Source organism: Electrophorus electricus, unplaced genomic scaffold (genome assembly GCF_041902795.1).
Source record: "Electrophorus electricus isolate QZ-2024a unplaced genomic scaffold, ASM4190279v1 Scaffold134, whole genome shotgun sequence".
NCBI lineage: Eukaryota > Metazoa > Chordata > Actinopteri > Gymnotiformes > Gymnotidae > Electrophorus > Electrophorus electricus.
Genome location: NW_027658416.1, coordinates 45,001 through 53,811, shown reverse-complemented (window position 1 = coordinate 53,811; position 8,811 = coordinate 45,001). Strand labels below are relative to the sequence as shown.

The 8,811-nt window shown below is 60.0% G+C and overlaps 1 non-coding gene across 1 annotated transcript in view; it reads left to right on the top strand.

The window, feature by feature from the left end:
- The first annotated feature begins 6,999 nt into the window (after positions 1-6,999).
- Positions 7,000-8,811, top strand: part of LOC145654565 (18S ribosomal RNA) — a 1,839-nt gene continuing 27 nt past the window's right edge. Inside the window, exon 1 of the ribosomal RNA XR_014120778.1 lies at positions 7,000-8,811. This exon is cut by the window's right edge and continues 27 nt beyond it. This is a non-coding gene — a ribosomal RNA (18S ribosomal RNA).

Sequence of the window (8,811 nt, the reverse complement as noted above, 5' to 3'; positions counted from 1 at the left end):
TGACCTCTTGGGCCTGGAAGTCTGGTGGTAGTAGTAGTATGATTTAAAGGTACAAAGTGAATGAAGTGTGCCCAGGCCCAGAGCCAGGCCTGGGCAGCAGGGGGCGCTCCTGGCCATGCCCAGCGAGTTTCGTGCGAATCGGACCTGGTCCGGAAGAGATACGAAGGGAAAACTCATTACTCGTCGGGGTGGCACATCCAGGCTCTCGACCCTCCCAAAGCGTCCGACCAGGGTGCACCCTGCCGGGCATGGTTAGCCGCCAGCCCCCTTCCTGGAGGTCTGGTTGGCACGGGGTTTTTGATTTTTCGGTTTCATATCTCTGGGCTCCTTGGGAGCAGAAAGTCGGTTGAGGGCCCTTTGGAAAGAGCCGGGGCTGCCGTTTAACGCTGTCCAAGCGGCAGGCGAAGCGCACCCACCGTTTTTACGCTATGATTTTTTAAAACCGCCGGGGCGGCAAACACAGGGCCGGTCGGGTTTGAAGACGAATATCTCTTCGGCCCTTGGGAGGAGAGAAGCAGCGCGGGTCACCTTTGAACGCGCTCGCTGCCAGGAACGTCTGGCGTAAAAGTTTCGTGGGAATCGGACGTTCCTAGGCTGAGAAGCGAGCGCCCGCCCTCGGGCGGTCGGGGGCCCCTTTCTCATTCCCCGTCTGGGCTAAAAATACGAGGTCAGACCCGATGGACTCGGGAGACTGGAGAGTACCAGGGAGACCCTGGAAGCAGGCGACCCGACCCACGCTTCGCTGTCTCCTCGGCCCTCGGGAGTAGAAGCGCGGGGACGGTGGCGTGGGCAGCAGGGGGCGCTCCTGGCCATGCCCAGCGAGTTTCGTGCGAATCGGACCTGGTCCGGAAGAGATACGAAGGGAAAACTCATTACTCGTCGGGGTGGCACATCCAGGCTCTCGACCCTCCCAAAGCGTCCGACCAGGGTGCACCCTGCCGGGCATGGTTAGCCGCCAGCCCCCTTCCTGGAGGTCTGGTTGGCACGGGGTTTTGATTTTTCGGTTTCATATCTCTGGGCTCCTTGGGAGCAGAAAGTCGGTTGAGGGCCCTTTGGAAAGAGCCGGGGCTGCCGTTTAACGCTGTCCAAGCGGCAGGCGAAGCGCACCCACCGTTTTTACGCTATGATTTTTTAAAACCGCCGGGGCGGCAAACACAGGGCCGGTCGGGTTTGAAGACGAATATCTCTTCGGCCCTTGGGAGGAGAGAAGCAGCGCGGGTCACCTTTGAACGCGCTCGCTGCCAGGAACGTCTGGCGTAAAAGTTTCGTGGGAATCGGACGTTCCTAGGCTGAGAAGCGAGCGCCCGCCCTCGGGCGGTCGGGGGCCCCTTTCTCATTCCCCGTCTGGGGCTAAAAATACGAGGTCGGACCCGATGGGACTCGGGAGACTGGAGAGTACCAGGGAGACCCTGGAAGCAGGCGACCCGACCCACGCTTCGCTGTCTCCTCGGCCCTCGGGAGTAGAAGCGCGGGGACGGTGGCGTGGGCAGCAGGGGGCGCTCCTGGCCATGCCCAGCGAGTTTCGTGCGAATCGGACCTGGTCCGGAAGAGATACGAAGGGAAAACTCATTACTCGTCGGGGTGGCACATCCAGGCTCTCGACCCTCCCAAAGCGTCCGACCAGGGTGCACCCTGCCGGGCATGGTTAGCCGCAGCCCCCTTCCTGGAGGTCTGGTTGGCACGGGGTTTTGATTTATCGGTTCATATCTCTGGGCTCCTTGGGAGCAGAAAGTCGGTTGAGGGCCCTTTGGAAAGAGCCGGGGCTGCCGTTTAACGCTGTCCAAGCGGCAGGCGAAGCGCACCCACCGTTTTTACGCTATGATTTTTTAAAACCGCCGGGGCGGCAAACACAGGGCCGGTCGGGTTTGAAGACGAATATCTCTTCGGCCCTTGGGAGGAGAGAAGCAGCGCGGGTCACCTTTGAACGCGCTCGCTGCCAGGAACGTCTGGCGTAAAAGTTTCGTGGGAATCGGACGTTCCTAGGCTGAGAAGCGAGCGCCCGCCCTCGGGCGGTCGGGGGCCCCTTTCTCATTCCCCGTCTGGGCTAAAAATACGAGGTCGGACCCGATGGACTCGGGAGACTGGAGAGTACCAGGGAGACCCTGGAAGCAGGCGACCCGACCCACGCTTCGCTGTCTCCTCGGCCCTCGGGAGTAGAAGCGCGGGGACGGTGGCGTGGGCAGCAGGGGGCGCTCCTGGCCATGCCCAGCGAGTTTCGTGCGAATCGGACCTGGTCCGGAAGAGATACGAAGGGAAAACTCATTACTCGTCGGGGTGGCACATCCAGGCTCTCGACCCTCCCAAAGCGTCCGACCAGGGTGCACCCTGCCGGGCATGGTTAGCCGCCAGCCCCCTTCCTGGAGGTCTGGTTGGCACGGGGTTTTGATTTATCGGTTTCATATCTCTGGGCTCCTTGGGAGCAGAAAGTCGGTTGAGGGCCCTTTGGAAAGAGCCGGGGCTGCCGTTTAACGCTGTCCAAGCGGCAGGCGAAGCGCACCCACCGTTTTTACGCTATGATTTTTTAAAACCGCCGGGGCGGCAAACACAGGGCCGGTCGGGTTTGAAGACGAATATCTCTTCGGCCCTTGGGAGGAGAGAAGCAGCGCGGGTCACCTTTGAACGCGCTCGCTGCCAGGAACGTCTGGCGTAAAAGTTTCGTGGGAATCGGACGTTCCTAGGCTGAGAAGCGAGCGCCCGCCCTCGGGCGGTCGGGGGCCCCTTTCTCATTCCCCGTCTGGGCTAAAAATACGAGGTCGGACCCGATGGACTCGGGAGACTGGAGAGTACCAGGGAGACCCTGGAAGCAGGCGACCCGACCCACGCTTCGCTGTCTCCTCGGCCCTCGGGAGTAGAAGCGCGGGGACGGTGGCGTGGGCAGCAGGGGGCGCTCCTGGCCATGCCCAGCGAGTTTCGTGCGAATCGGACCTGGTCCGGAAGAGATACGAAGGGAAAACTCATTACTCGTCGGGGTGGCACATCCAGGCTCTCGACCCTCCCAAAGCGTCCGACCAGGGTGCACCCTGCCGGGCATGGTTAGCCGCCAGCCCCCTTCCTGGAGGTCTGGTTGGCACGGGGTTTTGATTTATCGGTTTCATATCTCTGGGCTCCTTGGGAGCAGAAAGTCGGTTGAGGGCCCTTTGGAAAGAGCCGGGGCTGCCGTTTAACGCTGTCCAAGCGGCAGGCGAAGCGCACCCACCGTTTTTACGCTATGATTTTTTAAAACCGCCGGGGCGGCAAACACAGGGCCGGTCGGGTTTGAAGACGAATATCTCTTCGGCCCTTGGGAGGAGAGAAGCAGCGCGGGTCACCTTTGAACGCGCTCGCTGCCAGGAACGTCTGGCGTAAAAGTTTCGTGGGAATCGGACGTTCCTAGGCTGAGAAGCGAGCGCCCGCCCTCGGGCGGTCGGGGGCCCCTTTCTCATTCCCCGTCTGGGCTAAAAATACGAGGTCGGACCCGATGGACTCGGGAGACTGGAGAGTACCAGGGAGACCCTGGAAGCAGGCGACCCGACCCACGCTTCGCTGTCTCCTCGGCCCTCGGGAGTAGAAGCGCGGGGACGGTGGCGTGGGCAGCAGGGGGCGCTCCTGGCCATGCCCAGCGAGTTTCGTGCGAATCGGACCTGGTCCGGAAGAGATACGAAGGGAAAACTCATTACTCGTCGGGGTGGCACATCCAGGCTCTCGACCCTCCCAAAGCGTCCGACCAGGGTGCACCCTGCCGGGCATGGTTAGCCGCCAGCCCCCTTCCTGGAGGTCTGGTTGGCACGGGGTTTTGATTTATCGGTTTCATATCTCTGGGCTCCTTGGGAGCAGAAAGTCGGTTGAGGGCCCTTTGGAAAGAGCCGGGGCTGCCGTTTAACGCTGTCCAAGCGGCAGGCGAAGCGCACCCACCGTTTTTACGCTATGATTTTTTAAAACCGCCGGGGCGGCAAACACAGGGCCGGTCGGGTTTGAAGACGAATATCTCTTCGGCCCTTGGGAGGAGAGAAGCAGCGCGGGTCACCTTTGAACGCGCTCGCTGCCAGGAACGTCTGGCGTAAAAGTTTCGTGGGAATCGGACGTTCCTAGGCTGAGAAGCGAGCGCCCGCCCTCGGGCGGTCGGGGGCCCCTTTCTCATTCCCCGTCTGGGCTAAAAATACGAGGTCGGACCCGATGGACTCGGGAGACTGGAGAGTACCAGGGAGACCCTGGAAGCAGGCGACCCGACCCACGCTTCGCTGTCTCCTCGGCCCTCGGGAGTAGAAGCGCGGGGACGGTGGCGTGGGCAGCAGGGGGCGCTCCTGGCCATGCCCAGCGAGTTTCGTGCGAATCGGACCTGGTCCGGAAGAGATACGAAGGGAAAACTCATTACTCGTCGGGGTGGCACATCCAGGCTCTCGACCCTCCCAAAGCGTCCGACCAGGGTGCACCCTGCCGGGCATGGTTAGCCGCCAGCCCCCTTCCTGGAGGTCTGGTTGGCACGGGGTTTTGATTTATCGGTTTCATATCTCTGGGCTCCTTGGGAGCAGAAAGTCGGTTGAGGGCCCTTTGGAAAGAGCCGGGGCTGCCGTTTAACGCTGTCCAAGCGGCAGGCGAAGCGCACCCACCGTTTTTACGCTATGATTTTTTAAAACCGCCGGGGCGGCAAACACAGGGCCGGTCGGGTTTGAAGACGAATATCTCTTCGGCCCTTGGGAGGAGAGAAGCAGCGCGGGTCACCTTTGAACGCGCTCGCTGCCAGGAACGTCTGGCGTAAAAGTTTCGTGGGAATCGGACGTTCCTAGGCTGAGAAGCGAGCGCCCGCCCTCGGGCGGTCGGGGGCCCCTTTCTCATTCCCCGTCTGGGCTAAAAATACGAGGTCGGACCCGATGGACTCGGGAGACTGGAGAGTACCAGGGAGACCCTGGAAGCAGGCGACCCGACCCACGCTTCGCTGTCTCCTCGGCCCTCGGGAGTAGAAGCGCGGGGACGGTGGCGTGGGCAGCAGGGGGCGCTCCTGGCCATGCCCAGCGAGTTTCGTGCGAATCGGACCTGGTCCGGAAGAGATACGAAGGGAAAACTCATTACTCGTCGGGGTGGCACATCCAGGCTCTCGACCCTCCCGAAGTGTCCGACCAGGGTGCACCCTGCCGGGCTAAGAGAACAGCCAGGTGAACCCTGGAGGTTCCGAACTCCAGACCCCTGGACCCGACGGCTCAGTCCGCCTCAGGTGCACTACAGAGGTCCTCGGGCTGTCCCTGAGTGCATTAAAACGGAAATCAGAATTACTCCCCCGGGTGGCACTTCCAGGCTCTCGACCCTCCCAAAGTGTCCGACCAGGGTGCACCCTGCTGGGCATGGTTAGCCGCCAGCCCCCTTCCTGGAGGTCTGGTTGGCACGGGGTTTTGCAAATAGGTCCCGTCGGGTATATGGGAGAGCAAAGAGAATCAATGGGGTCCAAGCACTAAATTCATCCAGTGGCGTTCTCTGGAAGCCCAAGGGGAGTCCGAGGGGTGTTCGGCCGGCAAGGGGAGCTCTCCCTCGGACACATGATCAAACGCCTGTCCCCTACCGGAAAGTGGTGTGCTCTGGATGCCCCCCCCCCCCCCCCCATCCCCCGAGGGGGGTGCTTATCCCGCGAGGGGAGCCCTCCTCGGGTTAAGTGAACCATCATGCCGATTCCCCTATGGAAGTGGGCACATCCAGGCACACAGTCTGCTTTGCTCTCCCCGACCCGAGTGCGTCTGTTGGGCTGAGTGTACGCCCAGGCAACTGGATCCAATGGCTCAGTCCGCCGCAGCGTGCTTCGACGATGGGTCGTACAGCCATGCCACCAGGGTGGGCGTGTTTGTAAATGTACCAGTGGATTCTCGTCGGCCTGCCACATCCATGGTATCGACCCACCAGGCCTGTCCGACCAGGGGTTGACCCTGGACGGGCACGGTCTGTGGTTTGGCCCTTGTCCTAGATGAAATCGGGCACGGGGTTTTCTGGCCAGGTACCATCGGGTTACTGGGAGAGCGGCTTCGGTCTCCAGGTGAGACCAATGGTGAAGCAGCACGAGGCAATGGAGAGCATGCAAAGCGATGGGGAAGCCATGCACGGCAATGGCCACGAAAAAAAAAAAAAAATCACCACGGAAGGAACGTGAAGAACAAGGAGGAGTGTAGTGACACTGCCCAAAGCTGCCCGGTGTTGCAGGGGTCTATTGGTGTGTTGCTTCCTTGTTTGGTAGAGTGGAGTACCAGACCCGCCAGGGGTAGGCAAACCATTCCCCCTACGGTAAGTGAGGAGCCAGCCATTTGACGAGCGGGTGTCCACGTGTACGGGTGCGAGCGCTATCCCCCCACACGGGGTTAGGCCACGGCCTTAGGTGGACGTCTGCCGACCAGCCCCGGCTGATCCAGAACTTCTGATGTGGAGAGCGGTTTTGACAGATCCTCCCTGGTTCTAGCGGGTCAAGCCTCTGATGGGGGGTGGGGGTTATTTGTAACCCATCCCAGAACTCTCTGGGGGAGACTCAGACGGCCAGTCTGTCTACTCAGTTGTCCTATACTGGTGTCTGTGGTTTGGGAGGAAGGGAGTGCCCTGCTTTGTTGGCCTCCTCTTCAAAACTACCTGGGCCCACGAATCACTCTTCTTGGTTACATCACGAAACGTAGGTTGAGCGAGGCTAGGGGGGAGGGAATTCGACGAGGTCTTTCCCTTGTCCCCCCACCAGCGGCCCACGAAAATCAAAACGGCGTGAAGAGAGGGAACGCCGAAAGCACCTGGAGTCGGCCGTCCGCACCTCCGGAGGAGGTGGACGGGGTACGGTGCGGGCATGACCGGATGGGACAGCTTTGCATCAAGGTGAGAGGTCGGCGTCCGAAGGCCAGAGGGCGGTGCGCGAGCACGTTTACACTGGCCGCGGAAGCTGTCCTGGGTAGCCCTGTATGGCGTCTGGACCTGACGGCGCACGCACTTACAACCCGCTGCTTCCTAGCCCCCGGAAGGGGAGGCGGATGTCACTCGTGGTTCATCCCAGACCACGGTGCAAACTACCTGGTTGATCCTGCCAGTAACATATGCTTGTCTCAAAGATTAAGCCATGCAGGTCTAAGTGCACACGGCCGGTACAGTGAAACTGCGAATGGCTCATTAAATCAGTTATGGTTCCTTTGATCGCTCCACACGTTACTCGGATAACTGTGGTAATTCTAGAGCTAATACATGCAAACGAGCGCTGACCCTTCGGGGGATGCGTGCATTTATCAGACCCAAAACCCATCCGGGGGGCTCGGGCCCCCCGGCCGCTTTGGTGACTCTAGATAACCTCGGGCCGATCGCGCGCCCTCCGCGGCGGCGACGTCTCATTCGAATGTCTGCCCTATCAACTTTCGATGGTACCATAGTCGGCTACCATGGTGACCACGGGTAACGGGGAATCAGGGTTCGATTCCGGAGAGGGAGCCTGAGAAACGGCTACCACATCCAAGGAAGGCAGCAGGCGCGCAAATTACCCATTCCCGACACGGGGAGGTAGTGACGAAAAATAACGATACAGGTCTCTTTCGAGGCCCTGTAATCGGAATGAGCGTATCCTAAACCCATGGGTGAGGACCCATTGGAGGGCAAGTCTGGTGCCAGCAGCCGCGGTAATTCCAGCTCCAATAGCGTATATTAAAGTTGCTGCAGTTAAAAAGCTCGTAGTTGGATGTCGGGAGTGGGCTGGCGGTCCGCCGCGAGGCGTGCCACCGCCTGTCTCAGACCCTGTCTCCCGGTGCCCCCCGGATGCCCTTGGCTGGGTGTCCGGACGGGGCTCGGAGCGTTTACTTTGAAAAAATTAGAGTGTTCAAAGCGGGCCCGCTTCTCGCCTGAATACCTGAGCTAGGAATAATGGAATAGGACTCCGGTTCTATTTTGTGGGTTTCCTGAACCAGGGCCATGATTAAGAGGGACGGCCGGGGGCATTCGTATTGCGCCGCTAGAGGTGAAATTCTTGGACCGGCGCAAGACGGACGAAAGCGAAAGCATTTGCCAAGAATGTTTTCATTAATCAAGAACGAAAGTCGGAGGTTCGAAGACGATCAGATACCGTCGTAGTTCCGACCGTAAACTATGCCGACCCGCGATCCGGCGGCGTTATTCCCATGACCCGCCGGGCAGCGTGAGGGAAACCACGAGTCTGTGGGTTCCGGGGGGAGTATGGTTGCAAAGCTGAAACTTAAAGGAATTGACGGAAGGGCACCACCAGGAGTGGAGCCTGCGGCTTAATTTGACTCAACACGGGAAACCTCACCCGGCCCGGACACGGAAAGGATTGACAGATTGATAGCTCTTTCTCGATTCTGTGGGTGGTGGTGCATGGCCGTTCTTAGTTGGTGGAGCGATTTGTCTGGTTAATTCCGATAACGAACGAGACTCCGGCATGCTAAATAGTTACGCGGCCCTCCGCGGTCGGCGTCAAACTTCTTAGAGGGACAAGTGGCGTTCAGCCACGCGAGATGGAGCAATAACAGGTCTGTGATGCCCTTAGATGTCCGGGGCTGCACGCGCGCCACAATGGTTGGATCAGCGTGTGCCTACCCTACACCGAGAGGTGCGGGTAATCCGCTGAACCCCATTCGTGATGGGGACTGGGGATTGCAATTATTCCCCATGAACGAGGAATTCCCAGTAAGCGCGGGTCATAAGCTCGCGTTGATTAAGTCCCTGCCCTTTGTACACACCGCCCGTCGCTACTACCGATCGGATGGTTTAGTGAGGTCCTCGGATCGGCCCCGCCGGGGCTCCTCGCGGGCCTTGGCGGAGCGCCGAGAAGTCGATCAAACTTGACTATCTAGAGGAAGTAAAAGTCGTAACAAGGTTTTC